Here is a 21705-nt window from a genome sequence, read left to right as displayed (position 1 = left end):
CAAGATGTCATTAGTGTTTTAAATTTTTTTTTTAGAAATGATTCTTTTGTAATTCATGATCACACTCTCTTCCTAAATGCCCTATAATTGAGGTACACTTTTCCCATTTGTATGCATCTCATTCAGAATTTTGTGACTTCCATCACTTTCCTGAGAAGTAGCCTGCAATGTTTTGGATGATGTATGGCTGCTCCTCACTGAGGCATTCTGCTCCTCCTGGGACAGAATGCTGTCACCGGAGTGGCTATCACCTTTGAATGAGCCTTTGTTTGGCATCTCTCACTTGGATTTTGGATTTTCACAGACTGTGGCCATCATTGCTAGCACCCACACACTTGCTTTGGAGGGCTTCCTTCTGACAGTTGAAGGCTTTTATGCTCTCAAATCTGTGCCATGCCAGAGATCCAGAGAACTTCTAATTTTACCATCCAATAGAATATCTCCAGAGAAGACTCCTATTCTAACATCAAGCCAGAAAGGTTGGAATGTGAGCTTAGTTGGGGTAGAGGTTGGCAGCCCTCTCCACTGGTGGGTGGGAAAGCTAATATATTAAAAACACACAATACTGTTGTTTCTTTTCCTGCATATATCAAGGATTAATTACTGATGTTTCCATCGTATGTTGAATAAACTTTTTTTTTCAAACTTTGGTAGCATCACATTTGCATCTTAAACATTACTTCAGCATGTGAGCTGCATATTTTGAAGAAAACCACTTGGGGAGCACATGCCAAGCACATGCCAACATGTTGTGATAAGACCTCCCAGACTCAATATCTTTGCTTCCACCTCAGAAACTGGCAGACAGCAGTGAACGTTCTGAATTTAATCTCTGCCTTGATAAGAATGGGGCTTCATCCCAGGCAGGCTAATGGGTCTGAAATATCAGCACTAACGGAGGGATCCACTTCTCTCCAGGGTTCTTCAGAACCCACATTGCCCCCCTTAGCCAAGTCGTCCTAATATCACAACTTTCATTTCCCCGTTAGGGGGATTTTTGAAGAAGCTGTCTGTCTATATGTGCCTTCTCTGGGCTGTGATGCTTTATCTCTACAGAACATTCCTTATTTAAATACATCTTCAGTGTCCTTTAAGGTCCCTCACTGAGCAGACTTCTTTATCCACACAGATCTGTGATGCTCGGATTCCACCCTTTACCTGGTGCCTGGGCATGACCTTTCTTCCTCCCATCCTCAGGGGAGAAATGCCATAGGGCTAACAGTGTGAAATCTGCACACTGAAATTACTCAAAGAGCTTTAAAAAACTCTAAGTCATTTCCTAACTCTTCCCAGTCGAGATTATTGTGAATACATGAACAACTTTGGGGTGAGGTCTGGTGATAGAAGTTTTTAAAAGCTTGATCTATGACATGTTCATGCTGTCATTGTTACCTATTTCTGTTGTTTTGTCAGCTTTGGGTCTATTTGCCAATTTTTCCTACCTTCCACATCCCTCAAAACTTAAGAAACAAATAAAAATAGGCTTAAATAGCATTTATCATTAATGTTAGTTTTCTGTTAGTATTAATAGAAAACCAACTAGACTCCAGTTATCAAAGTATCTTTTACACTACAGCATCTTCAAATAGGAACATACTTGTTTGAAAGAAATACTGAAATTAGATTATTTTATATGGATTGAATTTTAAGTAAATTATACTTCGCCAGATTATTGCTGTAAAGTTTTTGACTTTTAAACAGATTATAAGGCAAAGATGAAAAAATTTTTGTCTGTAGCATTTATAAAGCTAGCTTCTATAGCACTTTCTAATTTAATGGTTAATAGCCCACTTAAAAAAAATGTAACTTGTACACTACTATGTGTACATTAATCTATCTAATTACTAGGTGTGTCCTAGGACCTCTGTTCCAAAGCACTGTTGATTATGATCAAATTACAAGGCAAGCTCTCATTTCGTTTTAGTATATACACCTGTTTGGGAGTTCCAGTATTATCGTAGGTACACAGGCTTCCTTGGCCACAATCTTCAGAGTGCCATTGGGATGATCATTGTGGAAGGATTTGGGCTGGAAGGAGGTAATGTTCAGAGGGGCAGCAAATCTTCTCTTGGCCAGCGGGTAGAGACATGGGATAAGAACTACTTTTTGATCACCGAAGGTAAAACATGAAGATTGATCAGGAAAGTGAGGACACGAAACAGGCAATTAGCTTCCCTAATTTAGAATTTTGAAATCCAAAGTGCTCCAAAATTCAAAAATTTTTGAACATTGACATGATGCCACAAGTGGAACAATCCGTATCTGACCTCACATGACAGGTCATGGTCAAAACATAGTCACACTGTGGTTCATGCCCAAATTATTAAGAATATTGCATAAAATTATTTTCAGGATATGTGTACAAGATTTATATGCAACATATATAAATTTCATGTGTAAGCGTAACTTGGGTCCAATCCCAATATATCTTATTATGTAAATGCAAATATTCTAAAATCCAGAAATAACTGAAATCTGAAACACTTTTGCTCCCATTCTTTTCACATAAGGTATATTCAGCCCTTAGGGTCGGAGGATCTTCTGGATATTGGGTCGTTGGTAGATAGTAGAATAAATGAAATTATAGCTATATGGAATCAGGACTCAGAAGTGCTATAGGGATAACTAAATGCTCAAGGGATGCCTAATAAGAGTATGAAGCATGTAAGCTGGACCAGTGTAAAGGTGGACTATCTGCGTATTTGTTGGTGTTCTTTATAGAAAAGAAAAAAAATCTACATATCTCTGTGTATCTATTTTCATATCTAATCTATCATCTATCTACATTTATATATAACTATATATAAATGTTATATATTAAATTTATATATACTTATATATAATATATAAATACATGATATATATATAAAGATTATATTATATAAGTATATATGTGTATATAAATATAAATATATTTATACATACATTATATATTACTATATATAAAACATGTTGCATATATTATATATGTAATATAAAAATATAATCTGGAGAGAGAGAAAGAGTGAGAGAGAGATTTTTAAGCAATTGGCTGACATGATGGTGGTGGCTGGAAAATCTAAAATCTGCAATGCTATCCCAAGGTAGAATATCTTCTTTCTTGGGGGACCTCAGTATTTTTATTCTCTTATGGTCTACAACTGATTGAATGAGGCCCAAGCACGTTATAAAAGGAATTCTGTTTTAACTCACTCTACTGATTTAAATTCTACTCACATCTAAAAATCACCTTCACTGCAACACATAGACTGCTGTTGGACCAAACAGCTAGGCACCAAAACCTAGCCAAGATGACACACAAAAAATTAGTCATCACAGATTGACTCACCACATATACTCAGAGAAAAGGATGGCAAGATCATCTTTCAGGCAGGCTCAAAGAGCATCTGGAGCCATGGGTTCCACAGGCCTAGACACACCACATAATCCAAGGATGAAATTCCCATACTGGCTTTCTTTGGGGCATAGAGTTATAAGCAACGGTGCAATGTTTCACTCCATTCCAAATCCTCAGTTTCCCTCCATGTTAGAGCTCAGCAATTAATCCTGAAACGTAACTGAAGATTTTAAAGAATCAACTTCAGCTGATAAATAGGTAATTAAATTTCAGACCCTGGTAGCATAATAAATGTATTTAACTTATTTGGAAGCCCTTAGAAAATTTTACATTCTAGCAAAAATTTGGCTATGAGTTATCTGGATAACTGTCTCCACTCTTCACTTCCTTGGGCCTTTGTAAATAGAATTTGAATATGCAACCTGTGGTTGTATTTTAAAATTATTAATACTTTGTTTAACTGTGAGCACCTGAATATAAGAACTATTGAAAAATTCTCTATGGTTCCTAATATAAACATTTATTAATATTCAGTGTTTATGCAGAATTATACTAAATTTTGTTTGCAGTCTTCATTCTCTGTAACACCTTCATAGCTAGAGACACTTAATTGAAAATCAAAGATAAGAAGAAAATTGGAGCCACACATGTGAAGATATTATATAAAGTTGAAATTAGGCATTAGATAAAAACGTTGTAAATGGGATGAAGATGGCATAAATATTTTGTGGGAAACTATCAAAATTTGTCACAAGTGTGAAAATTGGAAGCATTTTAATTAGGTGGTTGTGATAGAATGTATCAGTGAAATAACAATATTAAAATATTTTATAGCCTTTGGGGCAATGATTAAGTTCAAGGTTCTTTCGGTGTCCAAATATTTTCTTAAATCAAGTCTGTGGTTCTGAATTAGTCGGAAGAAAAAAGATCTATTTATTTTCATTTATCCTACAAGGTGAAAGGGCTCTCAGTGATTCTAATAGAATAACCTAAACAAAATTAAAGAGCTTCTGTAAGTTTGTTCACAAAATATTTTTTCTACAAGTATACTTTCATAGTAATGCCTTCACCCACTATGCCCTTCTGGCCTGACTGTAGAGCAAAAATATTCTCACTTTCCATTTCTTATTTTTTTAAAGATAGTCATTTCAGCACAGCTTATAAACTTTCTAAGAGTCCTTTTAAAATACAGTTGTAACTTATATTTTATTAGCAAAACTATTTCAAGGAATTATTGCACACTATGAGACATCATTTATTTATCATCATTGTTCTGAATTTTTTGGTATCATGTGGCATTAACTGGAATGTTACCTTTATTATCACATAATATTTAAATACTAAAAGGCAAGGACTTTGAAATCAGCTGGGATATATAGTGTTTCATATTTCTCTCTTTTGCTGGGTGATTATCTTGCACTAATGCAATTGAATCAGTTTGCAGGATTTTTTGAAAATTATAGTGCTACAGTGATTTGGAAAAAAAAGCTAATTTTTAAAAACTTTTTCTTATGTTAATTTTAAAAACCAGCAGAGAACCAACTGCTGTGAAAATTAATGAATGAGCTACGCCAGTCTGTCTTTATTTTGCCCTTGAATGATATTGCACTCTGAGAACATATGTGACAAACAAAATAAACTCAAATAATACAAATGATACCAAAGAAATAGTAATATATCTGCTATTTGGCTAAACAGGCAGACAGATAATTTCATTCTTTTCCTGTAGACAATTATCCCAGTTCTTAAATAATTTTTTAAAGTTGCTGATCCTAGCAAGTAGTAGTGTTTGAAGGTTGCTATGAGATGAGATTCTATTTTCTTACATTTACAAAGTTATTGTACTTGTTATTTCTCCTGCATCATGTGAAGCACCACATTCAGAGATTTGTTACACCCGAAGTTCTGAAATTCCACAGGTGCATTACACTGAATAAAATCATTCAAAAGGCAGGGGTGTGGAGTTTGTCCTGTCTGCATTTGGATCTTCGCCTTGCCCTGCCGTTTCTGAGCTTGTGAAATTTTAGTGGCTGTATCTCTTTCCTCATTTATAAAATGAAGATAATGGCCCTAATCACATGCACTGGATTCAGATGAAGAGTAAAAAATTAGTATGTGTTAAGGATCCAGTCCATAAAATACACTCAATAAATAGTAGTTACAATACCATTAATCATTAGCACTATAATTTTACAGTAAAGACAAATCATAGAAAAAAAAAGGATACATTCTTTCTATGGTATCCTAAAACTCAGTGCAGTGGCAGTGCATGAACAGATTTGTACACAATGAATGGTCTGAAGACTCCAGATATGCCATTCAAGTAGTTTTGCCACAAATGATCTCTAGTCTTAAGAAACAAACAAAAAGAAAAACAGGATATTTGACATGAACACCATGAAAGTATGATTTCATTTTGATATTTTGATCCCAGGATTTAATTTTGGAAGTTAAAATTATTTTTTTTCTTTACTGACCCCCCAAAAGAGCTTTTTCTTAGGGCAATATATGTGCAGTGCTAAAAAACATTCCAGAGAAATAAAACATAAATTATTGTCTGAGCACACTTTCGGTGAGGTTTTTTTCCCTCTGAGGTCACCCACATTGCGCTGGATAGCTCTGAAATATATTAATATAACAACTGCTACAAAACTGAGTAACTAAAGGGTATTATTCCCTCTACCTTTAAATGGCATCGTACGTGTTTGCATGTGGAATCCACGTGGCTACATTTACACTACACTACAGAAATCTGACTTTGTTATGTAACACATCTATGTGATTAATTAAAACACTGGCTTATGTGCAGTTAAGGGAATAATGAAAGCTAATAATGGGCTTTTCAGAGATCAGAAACTAGGCAGATCTGTAGATTGTTTCTATTCTCACTCAGGCAAATGGAGTGGATGCTATGGGAGGCTGAAGCCCCACAAACCTTGTAGCCATGTGTGTGGGCCTCAGAGGGTTATCAACTGGCTCATATTTGTCTTCACTTCCTGATGATTTCTGAAAGCTAGAAATGGTTGAGGTCATTTGTCTCATTTAATTTTCCATTACCAGCCCAATTGCATGTGCCAGGAGACATTAAACAAGCACTCAGAACTCATGGACAGAGAGCTTCATTTGTCTTGCTTCAGGTGTTCATGTCTCCCAGTCTTTGCTCTCTTCTCATTTCCACTACAAAGTCACACTTCTGTTTCTGGTTTGCCAAGCACATAGATTTGTTACATAGCAAAGTCAGATTTCCATTACATGGCTATAGTATAGCATAAATATAGCCACGTGGATTCTACATTCAAGGCCTTGATGAATATTTCTGGTGTTAAAGAACTCTGGCCTTGGTTTCAAGTGATTCCAAACTAGCGTTTTTATTTATTTATGTATATTTTATGAAGATAGTCATTCATCTGGCAAACCCTGGAATATGTTTTCTTTTATATTCTCATTGTACCTAAATCCGTTCCTCTACTGCAGTTGTCTTTGACTCATGAGCAGTTTAAGCAACCAAGTATTGAAAAACGTGTTCCCATTTCCATAATTTTATGGGAAGTGTCAACCTTCTCTTTCACTTTATGATCACCTTGAGATCAACTAGAGGTATCATTATTTCAGAGTATGAACAACATAGACAATACAATATTCTGATCATGAACCTGTGATTCAGCTGAAAGAGTAAAATCTTGCCTCTTTTGTTTATTGTTTGACCTTAGCCAAACTCTCTAGGATTGCAAAAATTGTCTTTGTCTATCAAATGGAGTAGCAATAATATTGATTTCATTGAGATGTGGCCACAAGTAGAACAGATAATTCATACAAAGTCCTTGTTTCTTTGTCATGGAGAAAGAGCTCAAAATGTTAACTATTATTTTGATGATCATTGTAGCTTTTGTTTTTAATATTAATCCTTCAGAGGCTTGATTATTTGTTAAGAATTTTAACTGTAAGCCCTTTTATCAGTTTCTATTGCTGAAAGTCATTAAAGTAATGATCTTGTCTCACTGTCACTAGTTCAATTTTTCACAAATGTTTAAAAGAAAGATTTACATTTTCACTGTCTTAATATAACAGAAGCATCTGCTCAAGAAGCACCAGTCTGTATACTGACTATACTATTGTGTATTAATTGCAAATGTTGTTTTTCCGCCAGAATATATTTTAGACATCCATTTTTATATAATACTTTCTTCAGATAAGTAAGTTGATTAATACCTATTCCATCACCAATCATGTCCGGTATCAAATGGCCTTTGCTTCTCTGCACCTGCATAGCAGTGTGGTTCTATTTATTGTGCTTGCAGGTGCAAGGCCTTAAGCACAGAAGTATGATTTTTTTTGTCAATAAGTGTTTGCACTGTAATGACATAGAATAAAATGCAGTATTATGAAACTTATTCATAATAGGAGATAGATTGGAGATTTAAGGATATTGTTTCTCAATTTGAATGTATTTCTAACACTATAATAATATTGAGTTAAATTTAGTTATTGGGCTATGTAAAATGCCTGTGATCAACAAGGGTCAGAAATAATTTACTTTTTGCAGCATGGAAACTGCAGCTTAGGAAAAATCGTGACTTTCTCTAAGGTAAAGCGTTAGTAAGCGCTGTGAGCAGATGAGAGTCAGGCCTTGGTAATAAGCTGTGGGGAGATTCTGCTGCTGTACCATGCCACTACTTAAGGGTATTTTAATGATAAACATTCTCTTCATCTTGGAATTGTTAGTGGATCCATATCAAGGATATATACTGACAAATGTCCCCACCCCATTTATTAAAAAATGGCTTGAGTTGCTCTATCCCACAATTTTGAAAATTGTTTATCTTCATAAATTGGCTATGATGCATCATAAATTTAAAATGTTTTAGCTGACAACCACTGCTTCCAATAATATATGGTTAACCTATATGAAATTAGGTTCTTAGTATACTACAATGTAACGCCTAGGAAAATAAAATATAATATAAAGCCAAATTAACCAAAATCTTTGAAATAAATAATTAGAATATAGTAAGTAAAACCATGTACAAATACATGATTAAATTTTTACTACTTATTTGGATTAGCTTAGACCGTATTTGTTGAATCTGCAAATAAATAGTTTGGCAAAGGATGCTTTTAGTTGAATACTAATAATTTCTGGAACAGCTTCCATTCTGAAAATTGCAGCATTGTGTTGTACTTTATGCAGTAAATGAAAACTCTATTAAGAAGAGAATGATCCTCTATGTTTTTGGTAGACACTTGAATGGAAGGTGGAAAAGTGTAATGCTTTGAATGGCACTGCAGCTCTGCCTTAGTTTGGGACCAATCATTATTTTTCTTATGAACCTCTTTGGCAAAGTTGGTAATAGGCTGGTGCAAAATTTATCATGGATTTTGCCATTGAAAGTAATGGCAAAAACCATGATAACTTTTCCACCAACCTAACACTCTTAAACATTAAGTGCTTACCACATGCTTTTTTAATTGTAAAATTTACTGAAATCTTCACGTGCAAAGTATGAACTGGATGCAACATGGTCTCATCCGTATATTTATTCCACAGAGGGTATTTAGTGACTTATATGCCCCTCCCTTTCTAAGCCTCCCCTGCCTTCATGTGGTCCTCTATCCAAGTTTTTCAGACTAAAAATCCTCCACATTTTTGAGAGATTTTCTCTCTAAACAGAAGTTGGTGTCACTCTGTATCAACATTGGTCTTCAGCCTGACGATCTCTGAGGCTCTGCTCCCTTTGTACTTGTTGCTTCGGTGGGCCATGAGGCAGGGATCCATTAAGCAGGTGAATCTGAGCCACTCAACTCCATCAATTTATGTAATAACAGGAAGTAAAGCTTGTATGATTTTCTTTCCTATATTACTTGTTAAATATATGTACTTTGTGAAAACAAACATTTGCTTTTCTAAGGGACATTGGAATGTAACCACATGTCAGGAAAAATATGTTTATCACATTACAGGTGTTTTAGCATCAGTAAGTGTTATAATAGAGAAAAAAATGATCTTTCTATTATGCTATAGAGAAGCCATGGGCATTTCCTGTTTTGTCTGAAATCCGCTTGCCATTTAAAGGAATACTACACCCATCAATTAAACTACAAAAGGGACCATATTAAACTTTTGGGAGAGATGAGTTATCCTTTACGGAATTCTTTGTTTCTGGTTTTTCTTTTGCAAAAATAAGGATAAATTTTACTTCATTAATTTTCTCTGCAAATATTTCAATGACAACGAGACACTACAAATAATATGCAGTGATGATCTTAGAAGGAAATGGTAATTTCTCCGATGTCTGAAGATCAGGAGACCTTACCAAACTGAAATTCTGTTATTAAAAGGAAAAAAATCATAAATCAGAATTATGAAAATATGGCTAACTTTATATTCAGAGAGAACCAAGTTCATATCCTGGCTCTTCATACAACTTACTGATTTGATGTATTTGTAAATGGCTTCACCTTTTGAAGCATCCGGTTTTTTCAGCAGTAAAATGGAGCAAACAATACCTGCCTTGTCATACACTTATCAAAGGTACTCACATAAGTACCTGGAGTGTTGGCCACATTTTAGACTCACAAATGAGAAGGATTTTATCTACAGTGCAGGTCACAGAATGTAAATAAGTCATATTTCGTTAATATTCATATGCAACATTTTCATCTCAATGGTGCTACATAAATCAGAAACTTATTTACTTCTTCCTAATTCATAGGCTATTCTGCAGGGACATAATAAGGTAACATATCTGAAAATGAAAATACCTTAAAATATGTTATTTCTTATTTTTTGAAGGCTTTTTCTATCTGATATCATATTTAACCTTCATGATTTCTGTGAACTATGTAGGACAAATGATACTAATCTCATGTTATAGAAAGCAGAGATATCTCAAAGTCTACACTGTAAGATGATAGTTTATTCAGGACTAGAGTCCAGAATATTAACTCTGGCTTTTGAATGATTTCCATTCTCAAGTGTTCTTTTTGCTTTTGCCTATTTTGCTGATGTTTTGAAATTCCTCTTTCATTTACTCTTCAGTGAGATAATTCAAATCCTTTCCTCCTTGCTGTCTGCTCACATTCCCCAATGAGCAATGAGCTCAGCTAGTGGTTTACCAGTTTTGGAGAAAATATTTGGCAAGGAGGGATATACACTAGATTTGATAGATTGACTTTTTTCCACTGCAGCATGGCCTTTGCTAAGTTAAAAACAACTGTAGGCCGGGTGCAGTGGCTCAGGCCTGTAATCCCAGCACTTTGTGAAGCTGAGGCATGTGAATCTCCTGAGGTCAGGAGTTCAAGATCATCCTGATAACATGGCAAAACCCCATCCCTACGAAAGATACAAAATTAGCTGGGCTTGGTGGTTCATGCCTTTACAGGCATGAACTCCTGGCTACTTGGGAGGCTGGGGCAGGAGAATAGCTTGAACGTAGGAGAATAGCTTGAACCCAGGAGGTGAAGGTTGCAGTGAGCTGAGATTGCGCCATTGCACTCCAGCTTGGGCTCTTCATTAAAAAAAAAAAAAAGTAAAAAGAAAATAACAAACAAAAAACGCGTGTAAGTACGACAAACTAAGATAGTAGCCATGTACTTCCCTTTCGGCCAGAGGCTTTAATTTGTCAATATCTATCCTCATAATACATAGACCTCAAGTAGAGGGTTAACAAAATGCCCAATCTGAGTCATTAAAAAATATTTTTATTGGAATAAAAGTGCCATTTAAAATAAATTCTGAACTTTCTGTTAACAATGGCAGACAAAAGTCTCCTCTTCCCACCTTTTGTTTTTGTTGGCATTGTATAGTACAAAAAAAAATTGAAGGCAAGCAGAAAAAAAAAAACAACTTAAAAGAAAAATGGAAAAATGTACATTGTACCTAGCCATATTTCAGGAATCTAATCAATAAAAAAGACATTTTAAACATTGTACAAATCATACCACAAACTTCTTCACAGTGACAGTGCACGATTCAGAGGGGCTCAAAGAAATCTTTTATCACTTCATAGCTATAACTTTGAGCAAGTTAGTTATTTTCTGTGCCTCAGTTTTTTCACATGTAACTGAGTATAATAACTCAGGACATCTCAGGTAGGGGCTATGAAGAATAAGTCCTACATGAAGGCTGCATGGAACAGTATCTGCCTCATAGTCATACACAATAGTTAATAATGTTTATTCTTCTCTCCTATAAAGAAGAATGAAGCATAAGTTTTTCCAAGGAACTCATAATTTGAGGAGCAAACTAATAACTCTAGTTTAGAATAAAATGCTTGGTGAGAGGAAGGCAGCTGCTAGGAAGTGGCTGAGCACTGTTAAATGTTAGACAGTGTCAAGCAAGACAGAGCAGGATGAGGAAAGCTGCAGGCGCATCATCTCTGTAAGAAGCAAGCTACTGGTTTGACAAAACAGAAGGAACATTTTCTTGCTGTTCTTGATGAGCAGAATCATAAACAATAAATCACCATATAAACTACTTTGATTAAGGAAAAAGAGTAGGAGGTGGAAGGAGTCTTCACTTTGAGTATTGGAGACTTCTTGGTAGCCCAGACTACAGTCATACCTACCAGGTCAAGTGATGATGTGAAAATCAACAATCAGTAGACCAACATTTAAGCTATTTTCTTAACTATTAAGCAATAGAAATACCTCCACGTAATGAGTAATAATAAAAAACAGACCATAGCAACTTTTACTGATATCCAAAAACTAAACAATCCAGATGCCCATCGATAACACAATGAGTAAACAAATTGTTTTATATCAAGGCAATGAAATATAACTCATCAACAACAATGAGTGAACTACTAATGCATGCAACAAAAATGAATTAAGAAAATTAGTCTGAATAATAAAAACCAGACTCACAAGAGAATATGTTGTATAATTCCATTTTTATGAAGTTCAAGAACAAATTAAACTAAGCTATGGTATGCTAAATTAAAACAGTGGTTGCCCCATAGGGAGAAGCTGGAGATTGACTTTGAAAGGACAAGGGAGAAATTTCTGAGATGATGGAAATGTTTTGCATCTTGATAGGAGCTTAGTTCATGGATATATGCATTTATCAAGATTAATTACATTATATTTTTTATATAACTCTTAAGATCTTTAATTTGTACACTATGCATTTGTATTTAAGTTAAGGAATTGAAGAGGGAAATAAAAATATTTAATAGTTTATAAACAACACATTGGAAAGAGAAAAAGCTACCTGAAATATCAGAGCCAGATACAGAATATATACCAAAATATATACACTAAGAAAAGATAATAAGCTTTGTAATATTTGGATTAAGGTTTTGTTTTTCCAATGATCAAATAAAATTATGGAAGGATTTTCACAAAATTAAAAGATAGAGAAAAATTGGTCTCTTTAGTGTAGAAATTCAAAGAAAAGATGCAGTGTCTTAAAGGAGAAATTACAACATTGGTGGAAAAGGAAGAGTAAAATGGATAAGATTAGGAAAAAATGCAAATGAAATATAATAGTATTTCAGAAACAAGTCTGCAGACATGATTGGAGAAATAGAAGACAGACTTGTGCCAATGAACAAATGGAATAAATATTAAAGAATTATGGAGTTCGGGGGCCATGAGAGACCCTAACTGGTACTCCTAAAAAAGAGAACACAACAACAAAATAGAGAAAATGCTCCAAGACATATATGAGAAGAGCTTTCTAGAAGCTAATGAAGGGCTGAAATTACAGATTGAATGATCAAACTGTATTTATGTTAGGAAAATAATAATAATGGTAAAAGAGTATGAAAAATACAAGGGTATCTTGAAATAAAGTTATTTTTGTAAAGTATAAAAATAAAATTCTATAGCCATCAAGAAAAATAAATTAAATTTTCATGCTGAGGAACAGCATGAAAACCTTGTATTTCCTTAAAGAAACATACAATGCAAAAAAACAAAGATAGCGTCAAAATAGTCATCCAAGAAAGAATGCATTTTCCAAGACTTTATATCTACACATGTTTTTAAAAACAAAGTAACTTAGAACTATTATCCAAACAGGTATAACATTAGGGAATATAGATTCCATGAGTTCTAATCTCACAACAGAAGGTGATATTATGTTCCCCATCAGTGGTCAACTTACTTTTGCTATTATCCTCCTCTTAAATCTTTCTCAAGAGAGGCTGAAATTTTGCTAAGGATATTCAACCCATTTATATTGAGGATTCTTACCTCCCAACTAAATGCAAATACTTCCTAAACAACTCCTAAACCTTAGTAAAATGAGTCTAAGAAATCTATTACTAATGAAAAATGTCGGGAGGAGAGAAGAAGAATAACCTGAGAAAATGGAACTTTTAAAATGAAAGGGAACAGCTGGCAATAGTGACCCACATACATAATTCCAATGACTCCAGGGGCTAAGGATGGAGGATCACTTGAGGTCAGGGTTCAAGATCATCTGGTGCAACATAGCAAGACTATGTCTCTAAAAAAGTTAGCCAGGCAACACACCTTTAGTCCCAACTATTCAGGAGGCTGAGGTGGGAGAATCTCTTGAGCTCAGGAACTGAAGACTGTGGTGAGCTATGATGTTGCCACTGCACTCCAGATTGGGCAACAAAGTGAGACCCTGTCTCTAAAACAATAATCATGAAACTAAAGTAAACCTAGAGGAAGAAATAGCAATGGCATTAAAGAAAGAGGCCAGTGGTATCAAGGTAAATTTTTCCCTTTGATATTTATGTCTTGTAAAGCCATAATCTTCACAGTACTCTTGAAAAGAATCTGAGGCCCTCCTATGAATGATGTTACCTAACTAGGTGGGCTTACAACTGGAACTGAAACTCAGCATTGCTTTGTCTAGTGCACAGTGCAATGTTGCTAAGCCTACGACTTTGAGTATCAAAGCATGTAACTCCACTGGCTGAAAGGAAGCAAAAAGAAACATAAGAGAAGTAAAATGCAGCTTTCTACTGCATAAGCAGCCATCCAACTCTCTTAGAACTCATGTTCTATCCTGGAGTAGAAGTCCCTTGCCCTGATTTCAACATAGCTGGAATGGGCAATTCCCTTCACACTGCTGTGTTCTCTCTGCTTTCTCAGGAGTCACAGGTGGCACATTAGCCTGAATGCAGGTATCCCCTGTAAGAATTAAAGAAAGAGGCAAGAAACATGAAGAGTAGCTTTTCAGTCAAAAGGAACAGGTTTATATTAAATAAACCAGAGAGGAGTGGCTGGCCGAGTTAGGTCGGAGCCACACTCTGTTACAGACTAAAAGTGTTCTTAAGGATTAGGGTGGGAGAGTTTATTAGAGGCTTGGACTGCTTCTGTGTCTCTTCATTGTGCTTATCTAGGAGGGAGAGTTGTGTGTCTCTTCCCACACATCTTCCTGCAGCTGCATGGAATATCCCCCGAGTCTGCTTTTAGCTTCCCTGTCTTGATGCACCTGAAGGGAAAGGAATGTGCTTATTAAGGCCCACTGTTTCACTGGGGCCCATTGTATGAGGTGAAGTTTGGCATTTACCCGAGAAACTTTCCCCCTACTTCCCTCTGTGCCCAACATGTCTTATCTGTCTGCTCTTTATGGCTGCTTGTAGTTAGAAAAGAAGTGATTTCCTTGAAATGCATGAGGCTAGAAAGGGAGCTGGAACTTAAAGTGGTGGTGTTTGTCCGAGATGATGGTGCTCCTGTTCTGTCACAGCCCAGGAGGGTTGGGGAGTCAGCATGTTGGAGGATGTCCCTTTACCAAATGTGAACTCAGCCTTCCTTATTTCAGAGGTAAGTTTCTCAGCATCTCCTTTGCTCTTGAATTCCAGTAGCCCACAGGGAAAACTAAATAACAAGATATTACCGGACTTTCTCCTTTCTCTTTCTGTCTCCCATCCCTTACTTATGCAACCTAAAATCACTTCCAAATAAGCTACCAACAGGAAAATTCTTGCTTCAGGGGAACTGAAATTAAAATATACACTTTCAGGGTCTATAAGTTAGGTGGTGCTGGGAACAGAAAGTCATAACCAGGAATATAATATTAGGATTTAATGAGTGGACTTATCTACAGGTCTTAAGTGACATGAATGCCATGAGGAAGAATCAAGTTACTGGAAGAATCCCAGTGAGGCAGCTGTTCCTCTTGTGTTAGATTATAGATAACTTTCCAGCTTAAATAAAACATGAAGCAACCTCTAAATAGATTAGAAAATGAAAGAATATAAATGCCTCCAGTTTTCCAGGAAATGCTATATATAGCATAGTCAGAATGACAAGGCAGGCTCTGACATTAGCCCTGGCCCCTTCCCACAGAGAGGGGACATAATATACTGACTGGATTGCATAAAACATTTTCTCTGTTTGAAGCAAAGAAATGATTGCTAATGATGACTGCTTCCTGAAACAACAAATTAATGAGATTCCATTTTAAATTCTTTCCCCAAATGCCTTCAGTTTATTTTCTCATTAAGCAAAGGTCTTGGGGTGACAGCTGTGACTTTGTTGGGTTAATGATAGTTGAACATGAAAAGGATTTAGACTTTGAGGGGATGAAAGGATGGACACCTGGGAGATGCAATTGTAGACGAACAATCCTTTCGTGGAAGATCTGTCCACCCAGGAAAGTGGAAAAACTGATTTATTTCTGGTAAAATCGCTTTTTAACTTTTACTTTATGTTTTTTTCTAGGTTTCTTTTTTCTGATCTATGCAGAGCTCACTCCCCAAGGAAAAGTTTAGTTCAGGCGTTCACACCCCGATCTTTTATGGAGGAAGTGTAAAGGATTTTGATTGAACTTTGAGGGCAGCCAGGTTCCCTCATTATTATGCCAGCAGGTCTTCAGGGATGCATAGGCGGTGGTGTATCTTGATTCAAGGGACTTTTCACATAAGCCTGTTTTAAAAGTATGATGACCTCACCCAGGGCTCACTGACTTCTCCCATCCACTCTGCCAGGACCATCAGGGTCAGAACAAAAGCACGCTGGCTCCAAGTGAAGTGGTCATGCAACATTTGACCGTACTTTTCCATGTTTTTAATGCCAAACACTGACTTTGTATAACACCTTAGTTTGTGGTACACTTTCCTATTCATATAGAGTAGAAATGAAAATTATTTCTCTTTAGCAGTAAAGACATGGGAGCTCAAAATTTAAATAGCAAGAGTAAAATTTCAGCAATAGTAAGGGGAAAGCTAAGATTTGAACTCATGTTATCTGACTTTAGAAATCAATTTTATTTGTCACATGGTGCCTAAAAGGGGGCTTTATTGTCTGAAGAATCATCTCCAATCTCTTTTATGACTTATAATTCTCTCATTAAGTTTGCAAAAGGAAAATGAACAGCAGGGGAAACACTCTTGTACCAGAAATAGCATCTAAGTTTGAAAAAGAATAAAAATACATCCTGTATTTCTAATGAAAATTCATACGATTCGAACATCATTGCTAGCTGTCCGTGAACACAATTCTAAGAAAAGGGCAAGTTATCTGCAATACATTTATTTAAAATGTTTAAATATATTTTATAATGGAACTTATTACCATTTACTGAATAGAACTACTTTGAACTATTTTAATAAATATATCTGGAGATTGATATGGTTTGGTTCAGTGTTCCTATCCAAATCTCATCTCAAATTATAATCCTTATAGTCCCCATGTGTCGACACAGGAACCCAGCATGAGATGATTGGGTCATGGGAGTGGTTTCCCCCATGCTGTTCTAGTGATACTGAATGAATTCTCAGGAGATCTGATGGCTTTATAAGTGTTTGACAGTTCCTCCTTCACATGTTCTCTCTTTCTCTACTGCCGCCTTGTGAAGAAGGCGCCTGCTTCCCCTTTCACCATAATCGTAAGTTTCCTGAGGCTTCCCCAGCCACGCAGAACTGTGAATCAATTAAACCTCTTTCCTTTATAAATTATACAGTCTCGGGGAAGTTCTTTACAGCAGTGCAAAAATGAACTAATACATTTGAAAATTCTGAAAATGGGAGTTATCCCTCCCGTCTATATGCCCATTTCACCTAGAATAGATGTGGGTATATAATACTTATTGAATAAATACTTGTTAATTGATTGTAAGTCACTGAAATGTAGGATCAGTGGTATGTGTGGTAGGTGAAATGATGTATGTCAGGGAACTATGCTGCTTATTGTGTCAGTAGATTACTGAATAGGAAATGCGTTACATATTAATGGTGTTTTGCTATTATAAAAATGGAGACTATCTGTTCTACTTCTTTAATAATTAAAGTACTCAAGTAGCAACAGGATAGCTTAATAAGATCTAGGGGTTGAAATACAATGAAAAGTTGTAAAATATCCCTAATACAAGATGAAGATGAAAAGTATATCTTTTTTGAATTGTTCATGGACAAAAGCCAAAAAATGTCCTAAGCTAACTTTTTTTGGTTGACTGCAGTTTAGTAAGAGTTGGCTACTTCTTACTTGGTCAACTCCACCCTGTTTTGTGTGTTGAAGTCTGTGTAGTCTGCAACAACAGACCTCTTTGCCTTCTTATGTTTGATTGGTGTGAGCCAATGGGAGGCACTTGCTGGAGGTTTGAGGGTAGGAGAAATAATGCACAGCTGTTCCCCGAGCTTCCTCCTGCAAAGTGATCAGCTTCCCTTTCCTGAAGGCTACAGCTCCTCCAAGGTCACTCTCCATCCTCCGTTGCCTTAGGGAGTAAGTGTCCGGCAGTGCTGCTAGTTTGCTGATTCCGGGAAAGGAAGGAATTAGGCAGCTGGCTTCTAACCCACTTCCTTTCCTTTCATGATAAAAATGTTCCTTGGAAAAATAATAAAGGCAGAAGACCTGATCTATTCCACAGGTAAGCATGATAATCAACCTCCTGGTAACTAGACTAAGGGTATGGAGTGCTTTAAGCATGATCATTTAGGATTACTTTAAGTGAAGAAACCAATAATCTACAGATTTATTGTCCAGAACCACAGCTCCCTTGAAAAGTAATGTGAATTATGTAGTTATCTGGGAAGAAAATAAAGATGTTTAGATGTTCCATGCTGTTTGAGAAGGTACTTTGCTTAAAAACATCGTATTTCAACCTGGACCAGGTAAAGATCTAAGACAATAGAGCTGATACCCAGGATCACTTTGTCTTTCCCATGTGTCCTCAGTACGTGAATCTTTATGTGATCTCTGATTAATCTAAGTGTACTTTCACCATCTTTTCTTTGTGTCAGCCCAGCTTTTCTAAATCCTATTAGGTGTTCCTTAATTACACTCTTGCCAAATACCCAGTTTGAATATGCCATGGCTCTCTAGCTAGTATCCAGACTAAAATGGTATTATTGCTTTTCAGCATTTTAAAACTATTGATGTTAATTATTTTATTTGTTTGTTTTTTTCCTTTAAATAGCATAATGTAGCAATGCAAGCACCTAGTTTGTTTCACCAGTTAGCCAACCAATCAACCAATAATTTATGTGTAATATCAATGTCCAAGACTATTTTCTTCATTCTGTGGTCACTAATAAAATGGACCTTGTGTCTCCATCCTATTCAGGAAATGAGACACACATTAAATAAAAAGGTAAGTAGCAGTACAAAAATATATGGTACAGTACAAACCATCATGGGCATTGACAGGATTTCTTATTTAAAAAATTGGGAATAATTTTTTTTGCATGTATAGTTCACGTTTTTTGTCCATTCATCAACTAATGATCATTTAGATTGTTTCCATATCTTGGCTATTGTGAATCATGCTGTAATGAACATCAGAGTGCAGCTATCCTTTTGCAATATAGATTTCAATTTTTTTGGATATATATCTAGAAGACAGATTGCTGGGTCATGTGGTAGCTCTATTTTATTTTTTTTCAAGACCCTCCACTCTGTTTTTCTTAATGGCTGCATCACTTTTACATTCTTATCAACCATAACATGGATGAACCTGAAGAAAATTATAATAAATAAAATAAGCCTATCACAGAAGGAGAAATACTGCATTAACCCATTTATATGAGGTATTGAAAAAAAATGAACTCATAGAGGCACAGAATAAAATGCTGGGCTAAAGAGAGGGGCTAAAGAGAAGGGAAAATGCAGAGTTGTTATTCAATGGGTATAAAGTTTCAAATATGCAAGATAAGTTCCAGAGATCTTCTCTACAAACAGTGCCTATAGTTAACAATATTTTATTGTGCCTTAAACATTTTGTTAAGAGAGAGTATTTCATATTAAGTGCTCTCACCATAAAAACAAACAAAACAAAGGGGCATTAGAAACTTTTGGGAGTAATGGGTATTATTTCCTTGATTATGGTGATAGTTTCATGAGTATATGCATATTCCCAAACTCAAAAAGTGTATCCATTAAATATGAACAGTGTTTATACATTCATTATACCTTAATATAGCTGCTTTAAAATCATGGAGTCTAGAGTTAAACTTTTATATGGTAAAATCTCTGTAATGTGAGCTTATGCGGAGCCTGAGACAAGTTATCTACTTGTGTAAGTCCTTAATACAAGTAATAATATTGGGCTGATAGTATTGTAGTGGAAAATACATTCAATAATGTTTATGTAATTGACTAGAATGGCTTGGCACATCAGGGAGTCAGCATATCTTATTCCCTCCTCTCTTCTTGTCTTTCTAGAGGATACTTCCTAGTGGAATGTACACAAAACAAAACTCAGTGTTTAGTTTGTGTAATGCGATTATCCTCTAGTTTTTCAGCATCTATAAAGTAGGGGCATTATACCTCTTGCCATTGTTGTGGATGGCAGCCATTGTTCACTTAAGAATGAGTGGCACATGCTGAAAAGGAGCTAGTATGGACACTAAGGATAACAAAACAGGAGGTGGCAGCACGTGGGGCAGAATAGGGGTGAAAGAAGGAGTGTGGAGAGGGGGCACAAGTCACACAGACCACAGTGGTAAAAGGAAATAACAGAAGCAATGGGAGGAGAAAACCATCTGGCAGATACTTTCCCATTCCCAGCCTTAGCCAAATGATATGGTTAGGCTTTGTATCCCCACCCAAATCTCATCTTTCTTGTAATCCTCCTAATCCCTATGTGTCTAGGGAGAGACCTGGTGGGAGGTGATTGGATCATGGGAGCTGTTTCCCCATGCTGTTCTTGTAATAGTGAGTGTGTTCTCACACATCTGATAGTTTTATAAGGGGCTCTTTCCCCTTTCCTCTCATTCTTCTGCCACCATGCATGAAGGTCCAAGCTTGCTTCTCCTTAGACTTCCATCATGATTGTAAGTTTCCTGAGGCCTCCCTAGCCATGCAGAAATGTGAGTCAATTAAATATCTTTCCTTTATAAATTACACAGTCTCAGGTATTTTTTGATAGTGATATGAAAATGGACTAATACAGGAAAAATGGACTAATGGTACTAAGGTAGTGGGCACTGCTATAAAGATACCTCAAAATGTGGAAGTGACTTAGGAACTGAGTAATGGGCAGAGGTTGGAACAGTTTGGATGGCTCAGAAGAAGACCAAAAGATGTGGAAAAGTTTGGAACTTCCTGGAGATTTGTTGAATGGCTTGGACCAAAATGCTGATAGTGATATGGGCAATGAAGCCCAGGCTGAGGTGGTCTCAGCCTGGAGATGGAGATGGAGAAACTTATTGGGAACTGGAATAAAGGTGACTCTTGTTATGCTTTAACGAAGAGACTGGTGGTATTTTGTCCCTGCCCTAGAGATCTATGGAACATTGAACTTGAGCGGCACAATTTAGGAAATCTGGCAGAAGAAATTTCTAAGCAGCAAAATTTTACACATTCAAGATGTGACCATGTTGATTCCGAAAGTCTTCAGTTTTATACATTCACAAAGAGATGATTTGAAATTGGAACTTACGTTTAAAAGGGAAGCAGAGCATAAAAATTTGGAAAATTTGCAGCCTGACCATGTGATAGAAAAGAAAAACCCATTTTCTAGGGAGAAAATTCAAGTCAGCAGCAGAAATTTGCATAAGTGACAAGGAGCCAAATATTAATCACAAAGACAGTAGGTAAACTATTTCAAGGGAGTGTCAGAGGTCTTTACCACCTGGGGGCCTAGGAGGAAAAAAAGTGCCTTGTGGTCTTGGCCCAGAGCCCTGCTGCTGCTCTGTGCACCCTGGGGACTTAGCACTCTGCATTCCAGCCATGGCTAAAAGAGGCCAAAGTACAGCTCAGGCTGTTGCTTCAGAGGGTGCATGCCCCAAGCGTTGGCAACTTCCATGTGATGTAGGACCTGCAGACATACAGAAGTTAAGAATTGAGGTTTGAAAATCTCTGCCTAGATATCAGAGGATGTATGGAAACATCTGAATGTCTAGGCAGTAGTCTGCTGCAAGGGTGGAACTTATGGAGAACCTCTGTGAAGGCAGTGGGGAAGGAAAATGTGGATATGGATTCCCCACACAAAGACCCCCCTGTGGCAT

Source organism: Callithrix jacchus, chromosome 6, assembly GCF_049354715.1.
Source record: "Callithrix jacchus isolate 240 chromosome 6, calJac240_pri, whole genome shotgun sequence".
NCBI lineage: Eukaryota > Metazoa > Chordata > Mammalia > Primates > Cebidae > Callithrix > Callithrix jacchus.
This window is presented reverse-complemented; position numbering follows the sequence as displayed.